Source organism: Rhinoderma darwinii (genome assembly GCF_050947455.1).
Source record: "Rhinoderma darwinii isolate aRhiDar2 chromosome 2 unlocalized genomic scaffold, aRhiDar2.hap1 SUPER_2_unloc_55, whole genome shotgun sequence".
NCBI classification, from domain to species: Eukaryota; Metazoa; Chordata; class Amphibia; order Anura; family Rhinodermatidae; genus Rhinoderma; species Rhinoderma darwinii.
Window position 1 is genome coordinate 298182 of NW_027461724.1, and position 17296 is coordinate 315477.

At 42.1% G+C, this 17296-nt stretch overlaps 81 pseudogenes; all 81 read right to left on the reverse strand.

The window, feature by feature from the left end:
* Positions 1-46: 46 nt before the first annotated feature.
* LOC142679992 (5S ribosomal RNA) lies at positions 47-165 on the reverse strand (annotated as a pseudogene).
* Positions 166-232: 67 nt separating this feature from the next.
* LOC142677927 (5S ribosomal RNA) lies at positions 233-351 on the reverse strand (annotated as a pseudogene).
* A 67-nt stretch (positions 352-418) lies between these two features.
* Positions 419-537, reverse strand: LOC142679183 (5S ribosomal RNA; annotated as a pseudogene).
* Positions 538-604: 67 nt separating this feature from the next.
* LOC142679362 (5S ribosomal RNA) lies at positions 605-723 on the reverse strand (annotated as a pseudogene).
* Positions 724-790: 67 nt separating this feature from the next.
* On the reverse strand, positions 791-909 carry LOC142678858 (5S ribosomal RNA; annotated as a pseudogene).
* A 67-nt stretch (positions 910-976) lies between these two features.
* Positions 977-1095, reverse strand: LOC142677928 (5S ribosomal RNA; annotated as a pseudogene).
* A 67-nt stretch (positions 1096-1162) lies between these two features.
* Positions 1163-1281, reverse strand: LOC142679363 (5S ribosomal RNA; annotated as a pseudogene).
* Positions 1282-1348: 67 nt separating this feature from the next.
* Positions 1349-1467, reverse strand: LOC142678991 (5S ribosomal RNA; annotated as a pseudogene).
* A 67-nt stretch (positions 1468-1534) lies between these two features.
* Positions 1535-1653, reverse strand: LOC142679981 (5S ribosomal RNA; annotated as a pseudogene).
* A 67-nt stretch (positions 1654-1720) lies between these two features.
* On the reverse strand, positions 1721-1839 carry LOC142677902 (5S ribosomal RNA; annotated as a pseudogene).
* Positions 1840-1906: 67 nt separating this feature from the next.
* Positions 1907-2025, reverse strand: LOC142679365 (5S ribosomal RNA; annotated as a pseudogene).
* Positions 2026-2092: 67 nt separating this feature from the next.
* Positions 2093-2211, reverse strand: LOC142679113 (5S ribosomal RNA; annotated as a pseudogene).
* Positions 2212-2278: 67 nt separating this feature from the next.
* On the reverse strand, positions 2279-2397 carry LOC142678319 (5S ribosomal RNA; annotated as a pseudogene).
* A 67-nt stretch (positions 2398-2464) lies between these two features.
* On the reverse strand, positions 2465-2583 carry LOC142677929 (5S ribosomal RNA; annotated as a pseudogene).
* A 67-nt stretch (positions 2584-2650) lies between these two features.
* On the reverse strand, positions 2651-2769 carry LOC142678633 (5S ribosomal RNA; annotated as a pseudogene).
* A 67-nt stretch (positions 2770-2836) lies between these two features.
* On the reverse strand, positions 2837-2955 carry LOC142679367 (5S ribosomal RNA; annotated as a pseudogene).
* Positions 2956-3022: 67 nt separating this feature from the next.
* Positions 3023-3141, reverse strand: LOC142678561 (5S ribosomal RNA; annotated as a pseudogene).
* A 67-nt stretch (positions 3142-3208) lies between these two features.
* On the reverse strand, positions 3209-3327 carry LOC142678600 (5S ribosomal RNA; annotated as a pseudogene).
* A 67-nt stretch (positions 3328-3394) lies between these two features.
* LOC142679368 (5S ribosomal RNA) lies at positions 3395-3513 on the reverse strand (annotated as a pseudogene).
* Positions 3514-3580: 67 nt separating this feature from the next.
* Positions 3581-3699, reverse strand: LOC142678949 (5S ribosomal RNA; annotated as a pseudogene).
* A 253-nt stretch (positions 3700-3952) lies between these two features.
* LOC142678520 (5S ribosomal RNA) lies at positions 3953-4071 on the reverse strand (annotated as a pseudogene).
* Positions 4072-4138: 67 nt separating this feature from the next.
* LOC142679994 (5S ribosomal RNA) lies at positions 4139-4257 on the reverse strand (annotated as a pseudogene).
* Positions 4258-4324: 67 nt separating this feature from the next.
* LOC142677930 (5S ribosomal RNA) lies at positions 4325-4443 on the reverse strand (annotated as a pseudogene).
* Positions 4444-4510: 67 nt separating this feature from the next.
* On the reverse strand, positions 4511-4629 carry LOC142679184 (5S ribosomal RNA; annotated as a pseudogene).
* A 67-nt stretch (positions 4630-4696) lies between these two features.
* LOC142679369 (5S ribosomal RNA) lies at positions 4697-4815 on the reverse strand (annotated as a pseudogene).
* A 67-nt stretch (positions 4816-4882) lies between these two features.
* LOC142678331 (5S ribosomal RNA) lies at positions 4883-5001 on the reverse strand (annotated as a pseudogene).
* Positions 5002-5068: 67 nt separating this feature from the next.
* Positions 5069-5187, reverse strand: LOC142677932 (5S ribosomal RNA; annotated as a pseudogene).
* A 67-nt stretch (positions 5188-5254) lies between these two features.
* LOC142679370 (5S ribosomal RNA) lies at positions 5255-5373 on the reverse strand (annotated as a pseudogene).
* A 67-nt stretch (positions 5374-5440) lies between these two features.
* LOC142678325 (5S ribosomal RNA) lies at positions 5441-5559 on the reverse strand (annotated as a pseudogene).
* Positions 5560-5626: 67 nt separating this feature from the next.
* Positions 5627-5745, reverse strand: LOC142679983 (5S ribosomal RNA; annotated as a pseudogene).
* Positions 5746-5812: 67 nt separating this feature from the next.
* LOC142677903 (5S ribosomal RNA) lies at positions 5813-5931 on the reverse strand (annotated as a pseudogene).
* Positions 5932-5998: 67 nt separating this feature from the next.
* Positions 5999-6117, reverse strand: LOC142679371 (5S ribosomal RNA; annotated as a pseudogene).
* A 67-nt stretch (positions 6118-6184) lies between these two features.
* Positions 6185-6303, reverse strand: LOC142679115 (5S ribosomal RNA; annotated as a pseudogene).
* Positions 6304-6370: 67 nt separating this feature from the next.
* On the reverse strand, positions 6371-6489 carry LOC142678320 (5S ribosomal RNA; annotated as a pseudogene).
* Positions 6490-6556: 67 nt separating this feature from the next.
* LOC142678446 (5S ribosomal RNA) lies at positions 6557-6675 on the reverse strand (annotated as a pseudogene).
* Positions 6676-6742: 67 nt separating this feature from the next.
* On the reverse strand, positions 6743-6861 carry LOC142678634 (5S ribosomal RNA; annotated as a pseudogene).
* Positions 6862-6928: 67 nt separating this feature from the next.
* LOC142679372 (5S ribosomal RNA) lies at positions 6929-7047 on the reverse strand (annotated as a pseudogene).
* Positions 7048-7114: 67 nt separating this feature from the next.
* On the reverse strand, positions 7115-7233 carry LOC142678854 (5S ribosomal RNA; annotated as a pseudogene).
* Positions 7234-7299: 66 nt separating this feature from the next.
* On the reverse strand, positions 7300-7418 carry LOC142679245 (5S ribosomal RNA; annotated as a pseudogene).
* A 67-nt stretch (positions 7419-7485) lies between these two features.
* On the reverse strand, positions 7486-7604 carry LOC142679373 (5S ribosomal RNA; annotated as a pseudogene).
* A 67-nt stretch (positions 7605-7671) lies between these two features.
* Positions 7672-7790, reverse strand: LOC142679374 (5S ribosomal RNA; annotated as a pseudogene).
* A 253-nt stretch (positions 7791-8043) lies between these two features.
* On the reverse strand, positions 8044-8162 carry LOC142678602 (5S ribosomal RNA; annotated as a pseudogene).
* Positions 8163-8601: 439 nt separating this feature from the next.
* On the reverse strand, positions 8602-8720 carry LOC142678522 (5S ribosomal RNA; annotated as a pseudogene).
* A 67-nt stretch (positions 8721-8787) lies between these two features.
* LOC142679880 (5S ribosomal RNA) lies at positions 8788-8906 on the reverse strand (annotated as a pseudogene).
* A 67-nt stretch (positions 8907-8973) lies between these two features.
* On the reverse strand, positions 8974-9092 carry LOC142677933 (5S ribosomal RNA; annotated as a pseudogene).
* Positions 9093-9159: 67 nt separating this feature from the next.
* LOC142679167 (5S ribosomal RNA) lies at positions 9160-9278 on the reverse strand (annotated as a pseudogene).
* A 67-nt stretch (positions 9279-9345) lies between these two features.
* On the reverse strand, positions 9346-9464 carry LOC142679892 (5S ribosomal RNA; annotated as a pseudogene).
* A 67-nt stretch (positions 9465-9531) lies between these two features.
* Positions 9532-9650, reverse strand: LOC142678748 (5S ribosomal RNA; annotated as a pseudogene).
* A 66-nt stretch (positions 9651-9716) lies between these two features.
* On the reverse strand, positions 9717-9835 carry LOC142678807 (5S ribosomal RNA; annotated as a pseudogene).
* A 67-nt stretch (positions 9836-9902) lies between these two features.
* On the reverse strand, positions 9903-10021 carry LOC142679376 (5S ribosomal RNA; annotated as a pseudogene).
* Positions 10022-10088: 67 nt separating this feature from the next.
* LOC142678944 (5S ribosomal RNA) lies at positions 10089-10207 on the reverse strand (annotated as a pseudogene).
* A 253-nt stretch (positions 10208-10460) lies between these two features.
* Positions 10461-10579, reverse strand: LOC142678976 (5S ribosomal RNA; annotated as a pseudogene).
* A 67-nt stretch (positions 10580-10646) lies between these two features.
* LOC142678523 (5S ribosomal RNA) lies at positions 10647-10765 on the reverse strand (annotated as a pseudogene).
* A 67-nt stretch (positions 10766-10832) lies between these two features.
* LOC142679904 (5S ribosomal RNA) lies at positions 10833-10951 on the reverse strand (annotated as a pseudogene).
* A 67-nt stretch (positions 10952-11018) lies between these two features.
* Positions 11019-11137, reverse strand: LOC142678739 (5S ribosomal RNA; annotated as a pseudogene).
* Positions 11138-11204: 67 nt separating this feature from the next.
* On the reverse strand, positions 11205-11323 carry LOC142679168 (5S ribosomal RNA; annotated as a pseudogene).
* Positions 11324-11390: 67 nt separating this feature from the next.
* LOC142678635 (5S ribosomal RNA) lies at positions 11391-11509 on the reverse strand (annotated as a pseudogene).
* Positions 11510-11576: 67 nt separating this feature from the next.
* LOC142679377 (5S ribosomal RNA) lies at positions 11577-11695 on the reverse strand (annotated as a pseudogene).
* Positions 11696-11762: 67 nt separating this feature from the next.
* LOC142678562 (5S ribosomal RNA) lies at positions 11763-11881 on the reverse strand (annotated as a pseudogene).
* Positions 11882-12133: 252 nt separating this feature from the next.
* LOC142679379 (5S ribosomal RNA) lies at positions 12134-12252 on the reverse strand (annotated as a pseudogene).
* Positions 12253-12691: 439 nt separating this feature from the next.
* LOC142678091 (5S ribosomal RNA) lies at positions 12692-12810 on the reverse strand (annotated as a pseudogene).
* A 67-nt stretch (positions 12811-12877) lies between these two features.
* Positions 12878-12996, reverse strand: LOC142678641 (5S ribosomal RNA; annotated as a pseudogene).
* Positions 12997-13063: 67 nt separating this feature from the next.
* Positions 13064-13182, reverse strand: LOC142679851 (5S ribosomal RNA; annotated as a pseudogene).
* Positions 13183-13249: 67 nt separating this feature from the next.
* LOC142679388 (5S ribosomal RNA) lies at positions 13250-13368 on the reverse strand (annotated as a pseudogene).
* A 67-nt stretch (positions 13369-13435) lies between these two features.
* Positions 13436-13554, reverse strand: LOC142678305 (5S ribosomal RNA; annotated as a pseudogene).
* A 67-nt stretch (positions 13555-13621) lies between these two features.
* LOC142678358 (5S ribosomal RNA) lies at positions 13622-13740 on the reverse strand (annotated as a pseudogene).
* Positions 13741-13993: 253 nt separating this feature from the next.
* On the reverse strand, positions 13994-14112 carry LOC142679284 (5S ribosomal RNA; annotated as a pseudogene).
* Positions 14113-14179: 67 nt separating this feature from the next.
* On the reverse strand, positions 14180-14298 carry LOC142679760 (5S ribosomal RNA; annotated as a pseudogene).
* Positions 14299-14551: 253 nt separating this feature from the next.
* On the reverse strand, positions 14552-14670 carry LOC142679057 (5S ribosomal RNA; annotated as a pseudogene).
* Positions 14671-14737: 67 nt separating this feature from the next.
* LOC142678104 (5S ribosomal RNA) lies at positions 14738-14856 on the reverse strand (annotated as a pseudogene).
* A 67-nt stretch (positions 14857-14923) lies between these two features.
* On the reverse strand, positions 14924-15042 carry LOC142680007 (5S ribosomal RNA; annotated as a pseudogene).
* A 67-nt stretch (positions 15043-15109) lies between these two features.
* On the reverse strand, positions 15110-15228 carry LOC142679400 (5S ribosomal RNA; annotated as a pseudogene).
* A 67-nt stretch (positions 15229-15295) lies between these two features.
* On the reverse strand, positions 15296-15414 carry LOC142678092 (5S ribosomal RNA; annotated as a pseudogene).
* Positions 15415-15481: 67 nt separating this feature from the next.
* Positions 15482-15600, reverse strand: LOC142679859 (5S ribosomal RNA; annotated as a pseudogene).
* Positions 15601-15667: 67 nt separating this feature from the next.
* LOC142678603 (5S ribosomal RNA) lies at positions 15668-15786 on the reverse strand (annotated as a pseudogene).
* A 67-nt stretch (positions 15787-15853) lies between these two features.
* LOC142678604 (5S ribosomal RNA) lies at positions 15854-15972 on the reverse strand (annotated as a pseudogene).
* Positions 15973-16039: 67 nt separating this feature from the next.
* On the reverse strand, positions 16040-16158 carry LOC142679412 (5S ribosomal RNA; annotated as a pseudogene).
* A 67-nt stretch (positions 16159-16225) lies between these two features.
* Positions 16226-16344, reverse strand: LOC142679424 (5S ribosomal RNA; annotated as a pseudogene).
* Positions 16345-16783: 439 nt separating this feature from the next.
* On the reverse strand, positions 16784-16902 carry LOC142678093 (5S ribosomal RNA; annotated as a pseudogene).
* Positions 16903-16969: 67 nt separating this feature from the next.
* On the reverse strand, positions 16970-17088 carry LOC142678642 (5S ribosomal RNA; annotated as a pseudogene).
* A 67-nt stretch (positions 17089-17155) lies between these two features.
* On the reverse strand, positions 17156-17274 carry LOC142679852 (5S ribosomal RNA; annotated as a pseudogene).
* Between the last annotated feature and the right edge of the window lie 22 nt (positions 17275-17296).

Sequence of the window (17296 nt, forward strand, 5' to 3'; positions counted from 1 at the left end):
TCCTATTTAATCTATTGTGAAACAAAATCTAAACAACATAAAAAAAAGTCAACCGCACCACGGATTCCCAGACAGTCTCCCACACTGGTACTAGCGAGGCCTTAAGCTATGTAACTTCTGCGTTCTGACGAGAGCAGGCACATTCAGCTTAGAATGGCCATTGACGTTAAATGCTTTAATCCATAGTCCTATTTAATCTATTGTGAAACAAAATCTAAACGACATAATACAAAGTCAACCGCACCACGGATTCCCAGACAGTCTCCCACACTGGTACTAGCGAGGCCTTAAGCTGTGTAAGTTCTGCGATCTGACGAGAGCAGGCACATTCAGCTTAGAATGGCCATTGACATTAAATGCTTTAATCCATAGTCCTTTTTAATCGATTGTGAAACAAAATCTAAACGACATAATAAAAACTCAACCGCACCACGGATTCCCAGACAGTCTCCCACACTGGTACTAGCGAGGCCTTAAGCTGGGTAACTTCTGCGATCTGACGAGAGCAGCCACATTCAGCTTAGAATGGCCATTGACATTAAATGCTTTAATCCATAGTCCTATTTAATCGATTGTGAAACAAAATCTAAACAACATAATAAAAAGTCAACCGCACCACGGATTCCCAGACAGTCTCCCACACTGGTACTAGCGAGGCCTTAAGCTGTGTAACTTCTGCGATCTGACGAGAGCAGGCACATTCAGCTTAGAATGGCCATTGACATTAAATGCTTTAATCCATAGTCCTTTTTAATCGATTGTGAAGCAAAATCTAAACGACATAATAAAAAGTCAACCGCTCCACGGATTCCCAGACAGTCTCCCACACTGGTACTAGCGAGGCCTTAAGCTGTGTAACTTCTGTGATCTAACGAGAGCAGGCACATTCAGCTTAGAATGGCCATTGACATTAAATGCTTTAATCCATAGTCCTTTTTAATTGATTGTGAAACAAAATCTAAACGACATCATAAAAAGTCAACCGCACCACGGATTCCCAGACAGTCTCCCACACTGGTACTAGCGAGGCCTTAAGCTGTGTAAGTTCTGCGATCTGACGAGAGCAGGCACATTCAGCTTAGAATGGCCATTGACATTAAATGCTTTAATCCATAGTCCTTTTTAATCGATTGTGAAACAAAATCTAAACAACATAATAAAAAGTCAACCGCACCACGGATTCCCAGACAGTCTCCCACACTGGTACTAGCGAGGCCTTAAGCTGTGTAACTTCTGCGATCTGACGAGAGCAGGCACATTCAGCTTAGAATGGCCATTGACATTAAATGCTTTAATCCATAGTCCTTTTTAATCGATTGTGAAACAAAATCTAAACGACATAATAAAAAGTCAACCGCACCACGGATTCCCAGACAGTCTCCCACACTGGTACTAGCGAGGCCTTAACCTGTGTAACCTCTGCGATCTGACGAGAGCAGGTACATTCAGCTTAGAATGGCCTTTGACATTAAATGCTTTAATCCATAGTCCTTTTTAATTGATTGTGAAACAAAATCTAAACGACATCATAAAAAGTCAACCGCACCACGGATTCCCAGACAGTCTCCCACACTGGTACTAGCGAGGCCTTAAGCTGTGTATCTTCTGCGTTCGGACGAGAGCAGGCACATTCAGCTTAGAATGGCCATTGACGTTAAATGCTTTAATCCATAGTCCTATTTAATCTATTGTGAAACAAAATCTAAACGACATAATAAAAAGTCAACCGCACCACGGATTCCCAGACAGTCTCCCACACTGGTACTAGCGAGGCCTTAAGCTGTGTAATTTCTGCAATCTGACGAGAGCAGGCACATTCAGCTTAGAATGGCCATTGACATTAAATGCTTTAATCCATAGTCCTATTTAATCTATTGTGAAACAAAATCTAAACGACATAATAGAAAGTCAACCGCACCACGGATTCCCAGACAGTCTCCCACACTGGTACTAGCGAGGCCTTAAGCTGTGTAACTTCTGCGATCTGACGAGAGCAGGCACATTCAGCTTAGAATGGCCATTGACGTTAAATGCTTTAATCCATAGTCCTATTTAATCTATTGTGAAACAAAATCTAAACGACATCATAAAAAGCCAACCGCACCACGGATTCCCAGACAGTCTCCCACACTGGTACTAGCGAGGCCTTAAGCTGTGTATCTTCTGCGTTCGGACGAGAGGAGGCACATTCAGCTTAGAATGGCCATTGACGTTAAAAGCTTTAATCCAAAGTCCTATTTAATCTATTGTGAAACAAAATCTAAACGACATAATAAAAAGTCAACCGCACCACGGATTCCCAGACAGTCTCCCACACTGGTACTAGCGAGGCTTTAAGCTGTGTAACTTCTGCGATCTGACGAGAGCAGGCACATTCAGCTTAGAATGGCCATTGACATTAAAAGCCTTAATCCATAGTCCTATTTAATCTATTGTGAAACAAAATCTAAACAACATAAAAAAAAGTCAACCGCACCACGGATTCCCAGACAGTCTCCCACACTGGTACTAGCGAGGCCTTAAGCTGTGTAAGTTCTGCGATCTGACGAGAGCAGGCACATTCAGCTTAGAATGGCCATTGACATTAAATGCTTTAATCCATAGTCCTATTTAATCTATTGTGAAACAAAATCTAAACGACATAATAAAAAGTCAACCGCACCACGGATTCCCAGACAGTCACCCACACTGGTACTAGCGAGGCGTTAAGCTGTGTAACTTCTGCGATCTAACGAGAGCAGGCACATTCAGCTTAGAATGGCCATTGACATTAAATGCTTTAATCCATAGTCCTTTTTAATCGATTGTGAAACAAAATCTAAACGACATAATAAAAAGTCAACCGCACCACGGATTCCCAGACAGTCTCCCACACTGGTACTAGCGAGGCCTTAAGCTGTGTAACTTCTGCGATCTGACGAGAGCAGGCACATTCAGCTTAGAATGGCCATTGACATTAAAAGCCTTAATCCATAGTCCTATTTAATCGATTGTGAAACAAAATCTAAACGACATAATAAAAATGCAACCGCACCACGGATTCCCAGACAGTCTCCCACACTGGTACTAGCGAGGCCTTAAGCTGTGTAACTTCTGCGATCTGACGAGAGCAGGCACATTCAGCTTAGAATGGCCATTGACATTAAATGCTTTAATCCATAGTCCTTTTTAATCGATTGTGAAACAAAATCTAAACGACATAATAAAAATTCAACCACACCACGGATTCCCAGACAGTCTCCTACACTGGTACTAGCGAGGCCTTAAGCTGTGTAACTTCTGCGATCTGACGAGAACAGGCACATTCAGCTTAGAATGGCCATTGACGTTAAATGCTTTAATCCATAGTCCTATTTAATCTATTGTGAAACACAATCTAAACGACATAATAAAAAGTCAACCGCACCACGGATTCCCAGACAGTCTCCCACACTGGTACTAGCGAGGCCTTAAGCTGTGTAACTTCTGCGATCTGACGAGAGCAGGCACATTCAGCTTAGAATGGCCATTGACATTAAAAGCCTTAATCCATAGTCCTATTTAATCTATTGTGAAACAAAATCTAAACAACATAATAAAAAGTCAACCGCACCACGGATTCCCAGACAGTCTCCCACACTGGTACTAGCGAGGCCTTAAGCTGTGCAACTTCTGCAATCTGACGAGAGCAGGCACATTCAGCTTAGAATGGCCATTGACGTTAAATGCTGTAATCCATAGTCCTATTTAATCTATTGTGAAACAAAATCTAAACGACATAATAAAAAGTCAACCGCACCACGGATTCCCAGACAGTCTACCACACTGGTACTAGCGAGCCCTTAAGCTGTGTAACTTCTGCGCTCTGACGAGAGCAGGCACATTCAGCTTAGAATGGCCATTGACATTAAAAGCCTTAATCCATAGTCCTATTTAATCTATTGTGAAACAAAATCTAAACGACATAATAAAAAGGCTACCGCACCACGGATTCCCAGACAGTCTCCCACACTGGTACTAGCGAGGCCTTAAGCTGTGTAACTTCTGCGATCTGACGAGAACAGGCACATTCAGCTTAGAATGGCCATTGACATTAAAAGCCTTAATCCATAGTCCTATTTAATCTATTGTGAAACAAAATCTAAACAATATAAAAAAAAGTCAACCGCACCACGGATTCCCAGACAGTCTCCCACACTGGTACTAGCGAGGCCTTAAGCTATGTAACTTCTGCGTTCTGACGAGAGCAGGCACATTCAGCTTAGAATGGCCATTGACGTTAAATGCTTTAATCCATAGTCCTATTTAATCTATTGTGAAACAAAATCTAAACGACATAATACAAAGTCAACCGCACCACGGATTCCCAGACAGTCTCCCACACTGGTACTAGCGAGGCCTTAAGCTGTGTAAGTTCTGCGATCTGACGAGAGCAGGCACATTCAGCTTAGAATGGCCATTGACATTAAATGCTTTAATCCATAGTCCTTTTTAATCGATTGTGAAACAAAATCTAAACGACATAATAAAAACTCAACCGCACCACGGATTCCCAGACAGTCTCCCACACTGGTACTAGCGAGGCCTTAAGCTGGGTAACTTCTGCGATCTGACGAGAGCAGCCACATTCAGCTTAGAATGGCCATTGACATTAAATGCTTTAATCCATAGTCCTATTTAATCGATTGTGAAACAAAATCTAAACAACATAATAAAAAGTCAACCGCACCACGGATTCCCAGACAGTCTCCCACACTGGTACTAGCGAGGCCTTAAGCTGTGTAACTTCTGCGATCTGACGAGAGCAGGCACATTCAGCTTAGAATGGCCATTGACATTAAATGCTTTAATCCATAGTCCTTTTTAATCGATTGTGAAACAAAATCTAAACGACATAATAAAAAGTCAACCGCACCACGGATTCCCAGACAGTCTCCCACACTGGTACTAGCGAGGCCTTAAGCTGTGTAACTTCTGTGATCTAACGAGAGCAGGCACATTCAGCTTAGAATGGCCATTGACATTAAATGCTTTAATCCATAGTCCTTTTTAATTGATTGTGAAACAAAATCTAAACGACATCATAAAAAGTCAACCGCACCACGGATTCCCAGACAGTCTCCCACACTGGTACTAGCGAGGCCTTAAGCTGTGTAAGTTCTGCGATCTGACGAGAGCAGGCACATTCAGCTTAGAATGGCCATTGACATTAAATGCTTTAATCCATAGTCCTTTTTAATCGATTGTGAAACAAAATCTAAACAACATAATAAAAAGTCAACCGCACCACGGATTCCCAGACAGTCTCCCACACTGGTACTAGCGAGGCCTTAAGCTGTGTAACTTCTGCGATCTGACGAGAGCAGGCACATTCAGCTTAGAATGGCCATTGACATTAAATGCTTTAATCCATAGTCCTTTTTAATCGATTGTGAAACAAAATCTAAACGACATAATAAAAAGTCAACCGCACCACGGATTCCCAGACAGTCTCCCACACTGGTACTAGCGAGGCCTTAACCTGTGTAACCTCTGCGATCTGACGAGAGCAGGTACATTCAGCTTAGAATGGCCATTGACATTAAATGCTTTAATCCATAGTCCTTTTTAATTGATTGTGAAACAAAATCTAAACGACATCATAAAAAGTCAACCGCACCACGGATTCCCAGACAGTCTCCCACACTGGTACTAGCGAGGCCTTAAGCTGTGTATCTTCTGCGTTCGGACGAGAGCAGGCACATTCAGCTTAGAATGGCCATTGACGTTAAATGCTTTAATCCATAGTCCTATTTAATCTATTGTGAAACAAAATCTAAACGACATAATAAAAAGTCAACCGCACCACGGATTCCCAGACAGTCTCCCACACTGGTACTAGCGAGGCCTTAAGCTGTGTAATTTCTGCAATCTGACGAGAGCAGGCACATTCAGCTTAGAATGGCCATTGACATTAAATGCTTTAATCCATAGTCCTATTTAATCTATTGTGAAACAAAATCTAAACGACATAATAGAAAGTCAACCGCACCACGGATTCCCAGACAGTCTCCCACACTGGTACTAGCGAGGCCTTAAGCTGTGTAACTTCTGCGATCTGACGAGAGCAGGCACATTCAGCTTAGAATGGCCATTGACGTTAAATGCTTTAATCCATAGTCCTATTTAATCTATTGTGAAACAAAATCTAAACGACATCATAAAAAGCCAACCGCACCACGGATTCCCAGACAGTCTCCCACACTGGTACTAGCGAGGCCTTAAGCTGTGTATCTTCTGCGTTCGGACGAGAGGAGGCACATTCAGCTTAGAATGGCCATTGACGTTAAAAGCTTTAATCCATAGTCCTATTTAATCTATTGTGAAACAAAATCTAAACGACATAATAAAAAGTCAACCGCACCACGGATTCCCAGACAGTCTCCCACACTGGTACTAGCGAGGCTTTAAGCTGTGTAACTTCTGCGATCTGACGAGAGCAGGCACATTCAGCTTAGAATGGCCATTGACATTAAATGCTTTAATCCATAGTCCTATTTAATCTATTGTGAAACAAAATCTAAACGACATAATAAAAAGTCAACCGCACCACGGATTCCCAGACAGTCACCCACACTGGTACTAGCGAGGCGTTAAGCTGTGTAACTTCTGCGATCTAACGAGAGCAGGCACATTCAGCTTAGAATGGCAATTGACATTAAATGCTTTAATCCATAGTCCTATTTAATCTATTGTGAAACAAAATCTAAACGACATAATAAAAAGTCAACCGCACCACGGATTCCCAGACAGTCACCCACACTGGTACTAGCGAGGCGTTAAGCTGTGTAACTTCTGCGATCTAACGAGAGCAGGCACATTCAGCTTAGAATGGCCATTGACATTAAATGCTTTAATCCATAGTCCTTTTTAATCGATTGTGAAACAAAATCTAAACGACATAATAAAAAGTCAACCGCACCACGGATTCCCAGACAGTCTCCCACACTGGTACTAGCGAGGCCTTAAGCTGTGTAACTTCTGCGATCTGACGAGAGCAGGCACATTCAGCTTAGAATGGCCATTGACATTAAAAGCCTTAATCCATAGTCCTATTTAATCGATTGTGAAACAAAATCTAAACGACATAATAAAAATGCAACCGCACCACGGATTCCCAGACAGTCTCCCACACTGGTACTAGCGAGGCCTTAAGCTGTGTAACTTCTGCGCTCTGACGAGAGCAGGCACATTCAGCTTAGAATGGCCATTGACATTAAATGCTTTAATCCATAGTCCTTTTAAGCGATTGTGAAACAAAATCTAAACGACATAATAAAAAGGCAACCGTACCACGGATTCCCAGACAGTCTCCCACACTGGTACAAGCGAGGCCTTAAGCTGTGTAACTTTTGCGATCTGACGAGAGCAGGCACATTCAGCTTAGAATGGCCATTGACATTAAATGCTTTAATCCATAGTCCTTTTTAATCGATTGTGAAACAAAATCTAAACGACATAATAAAAAGTCAACCGCACCACGGATTCCCAGACAGTCTCCCACACTGGTACTAGCGAGGCCTTAAGCTGTGTAACTTCTGCGATCTGACGAGAGCAGGCACATTCAGCTTAGAATGGCCATTGACATTAAATGCTTTAATCCATAGTCCTTTTTAATTGATTGTGAAACAAAATCTAAACGACATAATAAAAAGTCAACCGCACCACGGATTCCCAGACAGTCTCCCACACTGGTACTAGCGAGGCCTTAAGCTGTGTAACTTCTGCGATCTGACGAGAGCAGGCACATTCAGCTTAGAATGGCCATTGACATTAAATGCTTTAATCCATAGTCCTTTTTAATTGATTGTGAAACAAAATCTAAACGACATAATAAAAAGTCAACCGCAAAACGGATTCCCAGACAGTCTCCCACACTGGTACAAGCGAGGCCTTAAGCTGTGTAACTTCTGCAATCTGACGAGAGCAGGGACATTCAGCTTAGAATGGCCATTGACATTAAATGCTTTAATCCATAGTCCTTTTTAATCGATTGTGAAACAAAATCTAAACGACATAATAAAAATTCAACCACACCACGGATTCCCAGACAGTCTCCTACACTGGTACTAGCGAGGCCTTAAGCTGTGTAACTTCTGCGATCTGACGAGAACAGGCACATTCAGCTTAGAATGGCCATTGACGTTAAATGCTTTAATCCATAGTCCTATTTAATCTATTGTGAAACACAATCTAAACGACATAATAAAAAGTCAACCGCACCACGGATTCCCAGACAGTCTACCACACTGGTACTAGCGAGGCCTTAAGCTGTGCAACTTCTGCAATCTGACGAGAGCAGGCACATTCAGCTTAGAATGGCCATTGACGTTAAATGCTGTAATCCATAGTCCTATTTAATCTATTGTGAAACAAAATCTAAACGACATAATAAAAAGTCAACCGCACCACGGATTCCCAGACAGTCTACCACACTGGTACTAGCGAGCCCTTAAGCTGTGTAACTTCTGCGCTCTGACGAGAGCAGGCACATTCAGCTTAGAATGGCCATTGACATTAAAAGCCTTAATCCATAGTCCTATTTAATCTATTGTGAAACAAAATCTAAACGACATAATAAAAAGGCTACCGCACCACGGATTCCCAGACAGTCTCCCACACTGGTACTAGCGAGGCCTTAAGCTGTGTAACTTCTGCGATCTGACGAGAACAGGCACATTCAGCTTAGAATGGCCATTGACATTAAAAGCCTTAATCCATAGTCCTATTTAATCTATTGTGAAACAAAATCTAAACAACATAAAAAAAAGTCAACCGCACCACGGATTCCCAGACAGTCTCCCACACTGGTACTAGCGAGGCCTTAAGCTGTGTAACTTCTGCGTTCTGACGAGAGCAGGCACATTCAGCTTAGAATGGCCATTGACGTTAAATGCTTTAATCCATAGTCCTATTTAATCTATTGTGAAACAAAATCTAAACGACATAATACAAAGTCAACCGCACCACGGATTCCCAGACAGTCTCCCACACTGGTACTAGCGAGGCCTTAAGCTGTGTAAGTTCTGCGATCTGACGAGAGCAGGCACATTCAGCTTAGAATGGCCATTGACATTAAATGCTTTAATCCATAGTCCTTTTTAATCGATTGTGAAACAAAATCTAAACGACATAATAAAAACTCAACCGCACCACGGATTCCCAGACAGTCTCCCACACTGGTACTAGCGAGGCCTTAAGCTGTGTAACTTCTGCTATCCGACGAGAGCAGGCACATTCAGCTTAGAATGGCCATTGACGTTAAATGCTTTAATCCATAGTCCTATTTAATCTATTGTGAAACAAAATCTAAACGACATAATAAAAAGTCAACCGCACCACGGATTCCCAGACAGTCTCCCACACTGGTACTAGCGAGGCCTTAAGCTGTGTAACTTCTGCGTTCTGACGAGAGCAGGCACATTCAGCTTAGAATGGCCATTGACGTTAAATGCTTTAATCCATAGTCCTATTTAATCTATTGTGAAACAAAATCTAAACGACATAATACAAAGTCAACCGCACCACGGATTCCCAGACAGTCTCCCACACTGGTACAAGCGAGGCCTTAAGCTGTGTAACTTCTGCAATCTGACGAGAGCAGGGACATTCAGCTTAGAATGGCCATTGACATTAAATGCTTAATCCATAGTCCTTTTTAATCGATTGTGAAACAAAATCTAAACGACATAATAAAAATTCAACCACACCACGGATTCCCAGACAGTCTCCTACACTGGTACTAGCGAGGCCTTAAGCTGTGTAACTTCTGCGATCTAACGAGAACAGGCACATTCAGCTTAGAATGGCCATTGACGTTAAATGCTTTAATCCATAGTCCTATTTAATCTATTGTGAAACACAATCTAAACGACATAATAAAAAGTCAACCGCACCACGGATTCCCAGACAGTCTCCCACACTGGTACTAGCGAGGCCTTAAGCTGTGTAACTTCTGCGATCTGACGAGAGCAGGCACATTCAGCTTAGAATGGCCATTGACATTAAAAGCCTTAATCCATAGTCCTATTTAATCTATTGTGAAACAAAATCTAAACAACATAATAAAAAGTCAACCGCACCACGGATTCCCAGACAGTCTCCCACAATGGTACTAGCGAGGCCTTAAGCTGTGTAACTTCTGCGATCTGACGATAGCAGGGACATTCAGCTTAGAATGGCCATTGACATTAAATGCTTTAATCCATAGTCCTTTTTAATCGATTGTGAAACAAAATCTAAACGACATAATAAAAATTCAACCGCACCACGGATTCCCAGACAGTCTCCCACACTGGTACTAGCGAGGCCTTAAGCTGTGCAACTTCTGCAATCTGACGAGAGCAGGCACATTCAGCTTAGAATGGCCATTGACGTTAAATACTGTAATCCATAGTCCTATTTAATCTATTGTGAAACAAAATCTAAACGACATAATAAAAAGTCAACTGCACCACGGATTCCCAGACAGTCTCCCACACTGGTACTAGCGAGCCCTTAAGCTGTGTAACTTCTGCGCTCTGACGAGAGCAGGCACATTCAGCTTAGAATGGCCATTGACATTAAAAGCCTTAATCCATAGTCCTATTTAATCTATTGTGAAACAAAATCTAAACGACATAATAAAAAGGCTACCGCACCACGGATTCCCAGACAGTCTCCCACACTGGTACTAGCGAGGCCTTAAGCTGTGTAACTTCTGCGATCTGACGAGAACAGGCACATTCAGCTTAGAATGGCCATTGACATTAAAAGCCTTAATCCATAGTCCTATTTAATCTATTGTGAAACAAAATCTAAACAACATAAAAAAAAGTCAACCGCACCACGGATTCCCAGACAGTCTCCCACACTGGTACTAGCGAGGCCTTAAGCTGTGTAACTTCTGCGTTCTGACGAGAGCAGGCACATTCAGCTTAGAATGGCCATTGACATTAAATGCTTTAATCCATAGTCCTAATTAATCTATTGTGAAACAAAATCTAAACGACATAATACAAAGTCAACCGCACCACGGATTCCCAGACAGTCTCCCACACTGGTACCAGCGAGGCCTTAAGCTGTGTAACTTTTGCGATCTGACGAGAGCAGGGACATTCAGCTTAGAATGGCCATTGACATTAAAGGCTTTAATCCATAGTCCTTTTTAATCGATTGTGAAACAAAATCTAAACGACATAATAAAAACTCAACCGCACCACGGATTCCCAGACAGTCTCCCACACTGGTACTAGCGAGGCCTTAAGCTGTGTAACTTCTGCTATCCGACGAGAGCAGGCACATTCAGCTTAGAATGGCCATTGACGTTAAATGCTTTAATCCATAGTCCTATTTAATCTATTGTGAAACAAAATCTAAACGACATAATGAAAAGTCAACCGCACCACGGATTCCCAGACAGTCACCCACACTGGTACTAGCGAGGCGTTAAGCTGTGTAACTTCTGCGATCTAACGAGAGCAGGCACATTCAGCTTAGAATGGCCATTGACATTAAATGCTTTAATCCATAGTCCTTTTTAATCGATTGTGAAACAAAATCTAAACGACATAATAAAAAGTCAACCGCACCACGGATTCCCAGACAGTCTCCCACACTGGTACTAGCGAGGCCTTAAGCTGTGTAACTTCTGCGATCTGACGAGAGCAGGCACATTCAGCTTAGAATGGCCATTGACATTAAAAGCCTTAATCCATAGTCCTATTTAATCGATTGTGAAACAAAATCTAAACGACATAATAAAAATGCAACCGCACCACGGATTCCCAGACAGTCTCCCACACTGGTACTAGCGAGGCCTTAAGCTGTGTAACTTCTGCGATCTGACGAGAGCAGGCACATTCAGCTTAGAATGGCCATTGACATTAAATGCTTTAATCCATAGTCCTTTTTAAGCGATTGTGAAACAAAATCTAAACGACATAATAAAAAGGCAACCGTACCATGGATTCCCAGACAGTCTCCCACACTGGTACAAGCGAGGCCTTAAGCTGTGTAACTTTTGCGATCTGACGAGAGCAGGCAATTCAGCTTAGAATGGCCATTGACATTAAATGCTTTAATCCATAGTCCTTTTTAATCGATTGTGAAACAAAATCTAAACGACATAATAAAAAGTCAACCGCACCACGGATTCCCAGACAGTCTCCCACACTGGTACTAGCGAGGCCTTAAGCTGTGTAACTTCTGCGATCTGACGAGAGCAGGCACATTCAGCTTAGAATGGCCATTGACATTAAATGCTTTAATCCATAGTCCTTTTTAATTGATTGTGAAACAAAATCTAAACGACATAATAAAAAGTCAACCGCAAAACGGATTCCCAGACAGTCTCCCACACTGGTACTAGCAAGGCCTTAAGCTGTGTAACTTCTGCAATCTGACGAGAGCAGGGACATTCAGCTTAGAATGGCCATTGACATTAAATGCTTTAATCCATAGTCCTTTTTAATCGATTGTGAAACAAAATCTAAACGACATAATAAAAATTCAACCACACCACGGATTCCCAGACAGTCTCCTACACTGGTACTAGCGAGGCCTTTAGCTGTGTAACTTCTGCGATCTGACGAGAGTAGGCACATTCAGCTTAGAATGGCCATTGACATTAAATGCTTTAATCCATAGTCCTTTTTAATCGATTGTGAAACAAAATCTAAACGACATAATAAAAAGTCAACCGCACCACGGATTCCCAGACAGTCTCCCACACTGGTACTAGCGAGGCCTTAAGCTGTGTAACTTCTGTGATCTGACGAGAGCAGGCACATTCAGCTTAGAATGGCCATTGACATTAAAAGCCTTAATCCATAGTCCTATTTAACCTATTGTGAAACATAATCTAAACGACATAATAAAAAGTTAACCGCACCACGGATTCCCAGACAGTCTCCCACACTGGTACTAGCGAGGCCTTAAGCTGTGTAACTTCTGCGATCTGACGAGAGCAGGCACATTCAGCTTGGAATGGCCATTGACATCAAATGTTTTAATCCATAGTCCTTTTTAATCTATTGTGAAACAAAATCTAAACGACATAATAAAAAGCCAACCGCACCACGGATTCCCAGACAGTCTCCCACACTGGTACTAGCGAGGCCTTAAGCTGTGTAACTTCTGCGATCTGACGAGAGCAGGCACATTCAGCTTAGAATGGCCATTGACATTAAATGCTTTAATCCATAGTCCTTTTTAATCGATTGTGAAACAAAATCTAAACGACATCATAAAAAGTCAACCGCACCACGGATTCCCAGACAGTCTCCCACACTGGTACTAGCGAGGCCTTAAGCTGTGTAACTTCTGCGATCTGACGAGAGCAGGCACATTCAGCTTAGAATGGCCATTGACATGAAATGCTTTAATCCATAGTCCTTTTTAATCGATTGTGAAACAAAATCTAAACGACATAATAAAAAGTCAAACGCACCACGGATTCCCAGACAGTCTCCCACACTGGTACTAGCGAGGCCTTAAGCTGTGTAACTTCTGCGATCTGACGAGAGCAGGCACATTCAGCTTAGAATGGCCATTAACATTAAATGCTTTAATCCATAGTCCTTTTTAATCGATTGTGAAACAAAATCTAAACGACATAATAAAAAGGCAACCGCACCACGGATTCCCAGACAGTCTCCCACACTGGTACAAGCGAGGCCTTAAGCTGTGTAACTTCTGCGATCTGACGAGAGCAGGCACATTCAGCTTAGAATGGCCATTGACATTAAATGCTTTAATCCAAAGTCCTTTTTAATTGATTGTGAAACAAAATCTAAACGACATAATAAAAAGTCAACCGCACCACGGATTCCAAGACAGTCTCCCACACTGGTAATAGCAAGGCCTTAAGCTGTGTAACTTCTGCAATCTGACGAGAGCAGGGACATTCAGCTTAGAATGGCCATTGACATTAAATGCTTTAATCCATAGTCCTTTTTAATCGATTGTGAAACAAAATCTAAACGACATAATAAAAATTCAACCGCTCTACGGATTCCCAGACAGTCTCCCACACTGGTACTAGCGAGGCCTTAAGCTGTGTAACTTCTGCGATCTGACGAGAGCAGGCACATTCAGCTTAGAATGGCCATTGACGTTAAATGCTTTAATTCATAGTCCTTTTTAATCGATTGTGAAACAAAATCTAAACGACATAATAAAAAGTTAACCGCACCACGGATTCCCAGACAGTCTCCCACACTGGTACTAGCGAGGCCTTAAGCTGTGTAACTTCTGCGATCTGACGAGAGCAGGCACATTCAGCTTAGAATGGCCATTAACATTAAATGCTTTAATCCATAGTCCTTTTTAATCGATTGTGAAACAAAATCTAAACGACATAATAAAAATTCAACCGCACAACGGATTCCCAGACAGTCTCCCACACTGGTACTAGCGAGGCCTTAAGCGGTGTAACTTCTGCGATCTGACGAGAGCAGGCACATTCAGCTTAGAATGGCCATTGACATTAAAAGCCTTAATCCATAGTCCTATTTAATCTATTGTGAAACAAAATCTAAACAAGATAATAAAAAGTCAACCGCACCACGCATTCCCAGACAGTCTCCCACACTGGTAACAGCGAGGCCTTAAGCTGTGTAACTTCTGCGATCTGACGAGAGCAGGGACATTCAGCTTAGAATGGCCATTGACATTAAAGGCTTTAATCCATAGTCCTTTTTAATCGATTGTGAAACAAAATCTAAACGACATAATAAAAACTCAACCGCACCACAGATTCCCAGACAGTCTCCCACACTGGTACTAGCGAGGCCTTAAGCTGTGTAACTTCTGCGTTCGGACGAGAGCAGGCACATTCAGCTTAGAATGGCCATTGACGTTAAATGCTTTAATCCATAGTCCTTTTTAATCGATTGTGAAACAAAATCTAAACGACATAATAAAAAGTCAACCGCACCACGGATTCCCAGACAGTCTCCCACACTGGTACTAGCGAGGCCTTAAGCTGGGTAACTTCTGCGATCTGACGAGAGCAGGCACATTCAGCTTAGAATGGCCATTGACGTTAAATGCTTTAATCCATAGTCCTATTTAATCGATTGTGAAACAAAATCTAAACAACATAATAAAAAGTCAACCGCACCACGGATTCCCAGACAGTCTCCCACACTGGTACTAGCGAGGCCTTAAGCTGTGTAACTTCTGCGATCTGACGAGAGCAGGCACATTCAGCTTAGAATGGCCATTGACATTAAATGCTTTAATCCATAGTCCTTTTTAATCGATTGTGAAACAAAATCTAAACGACATAATAAAAAGTCAACCGCACCACGGATTCCCAGACAGTCTCCCACACTGGTACTAGCGAGGCCTTAAGCTGTGTAACTTCTGTGATCTGACGAGAGCAGGCACATTCAGCTTAGAATGGCCATTGACATGAAATTCTTTAATCCATAGTCCTTTTTAATCGATTGTGAAACAAAATCTAAACGACATAATAAAAAGTCAACCGCACCACGGATTCCCAGACAGTCTCCCACACTGGTACTAGCGAGGCCTTAACCTGTGTAACTTCTGCGATCTGACGAGAGCAGGTACATTCAGCTTAGAATGGCCATTGACATTAAATGCTTTAATCCATAGTCCTTTTTAATCGATTGTGAAACAAAATCTAAACGACATAATAAAAATTCAACCACACCACGGATTCCCAGACAGTCTCCTACACTGGTACTAGCGAGGCCTTAAGCTGTGTAACTTCTGCGATCTGACGAGAACAGGCACATTCAGCTTAGAATGGCCATTGACATTAAATGCTTTAATCCATAGTCCTTTTTAATCGATTGTGAAACAAAATCTAAACGACATAATAAAAATTCAACCACACCACGGATTCCCAGACAGTCTCCTACACTGGTACTAGCGAGGCCTTAAGCTGTGTAACTTCTGCGATCTGACGAGAACAGGCACATTCAGCTTAGAATGGCCATTGACGTTAAATGCTTTAATCCATAGTCCTATTTAATCTATTGTGAAACACAATCTAAACGACATAATAAAAAGTCAACCGCACCACGGATTCCCAGACAGTCTCCCACACTGGTACTAGCGAGGCCTTAAGCTGTGTAACTTCTGCGATCTGACGAGAGCAGGCACATTCAGCTTAGAATGGCCATTGACATTAAAAGCCTTAATCCATAGTCCTATTTAATCTATTGTGAAACAAAATCTAAACAACATAATAAAAAGTCAACCGCACCACGGATTCCCAGACAGTCTCCCACACTGGTACTAGCGAGGCCTTAAGCTGTGTAACTTCTGCGATCTGACGAGAGCAGGCACATTCAGCTTAGAATGGCCATTGACATTAAATGCTTTAATCCATAGTCCTTTTTAATTGATTGTGAAACAAAATCTAAACGACATAATAAAAAGTCAACCGCAAAACGGATTCCCAGACAGTCTCCCACACTGGTACTAGCAAGGCCTTAAGCTGTGTAACTTCTGCAATCTGACGAGAGCAGGGACATTCAGCTTAGAATGGCCATTGACATTAAATGCTTTAATCCATAGTCCTTTTTAATCGATTGTGAAACAAAATCTAAACGACATAATAAAAATTCAACCACACCACGGATTCCCAGACAGTCTCCTACACTGGTACTAGCGAGGCCTTTAGCTGTGTAACTTCTGCGATCTGACGAGAGTAGGCACATTCAGCTTAGAATGGCCATTGACATTAAATGCTTTAATCCATAGTCCTTTTTAATCGATTGTGAAACAAAATCTAAACGACATAATAAAAAGTCAACCGCACCACGGATTCCCAGACAGTCTCCCACACTGGTACTAGCGAGGCCTTAAGCTGTGTAACTTCTGTGATCTGACGAGAGCAGGCACATTCAGCTTAGAATGGCCATTGACATTAAAAGCCTTAATCCATAGTCCTATTTAACCTATTGTGAAACATAATCTAAACGACATAATAAAAAGTTAACCGCACCACGGATTCCCAGACAGTCTCCCACACTGGTACTAGCGAGGCCTTAAGCTGTGTAACTTCTGCGATCTGACGAGAGCAGGCACATTCAGCTTGGAATGGCCATTGACATCAAATGTTTTAATCCATAGTCCTTTTTAATCTATTGTGAAACAAAATCTAAACGACATAATAAAAAGCCAACCGCACCACGGATTCCCAGACAGTCTCCCACACTGGTACTAGCGAGGCCTTAAGCTGTGTAACTTCTGCGATCTGACGAGAGCAGGCACATTCAGCTTAGAATGGCCATTGACATTAAATGCTTTAATCCATAGT